Genomic DNA, 367 nt, shown 5'->3' on the forward strand with positions numbered 1-367 from the left:
AAGTAAAAGGGTACCTCCCTAAACCCTAAACCGTAGAAGGTCTGACTGAAGCTGAGATCCTAAACCCTAAACCCTAAACCCTAAAACGAAAGACGGAGAAGAAACCCCAGATAGAATGAAAGGATAGGCCACAGCGTGAGTTGGTGTCTTTCACCTCCGCCAGTCCTGCCCCACTCAAACCCTAAACCCTAAACCCTAAATCCTAAATCCTAAACCCTTAACCCTAAACCCTAAAATTCAGCTTCAAAAGCCAGTTAGTGAGTCAGCCGGCGGAACGAAGCCAACAAAAGAGGCGGATTCCGATCTGCTGCTGCTCCGTGACGAGTGTTTAGGGTTTAGGGACTAGAGTTTATTCAACAGCGCAGGG

The 367-nt window shown here is 48.0% G+C and overlaps 1 protein-coding gene across 1 annotated transcript in view; it reads right to left on the bottom strand.

Moving 5' to 3' along the window:
- Positions 1-367, bottom strand: part of ETH_00036765 (rhoGAP protein, putative) — a gene marked incomplete at both ends in the record, with an annotated part of 3,879 nt that overhangs the window by 2,643 nt on the left and 869 nt on the right. The gene's annotated exons all lie outside the window — the stretch shown is intronic.

Source organism: Eimeria tenella, genomic scaffold, assembly GCF_000499545.2.
Source record: "Eimeria tenella Houghton genomic scaffold, Eth_scaff2948, whole genome shotgun sequence".
Classification (NCBI taxonomy): Eukaryota; Apicomplexa; class Conoidasida; order Eucoccidiorida; family Eimeriidae; genus Eimeria; species Eimeria tenella.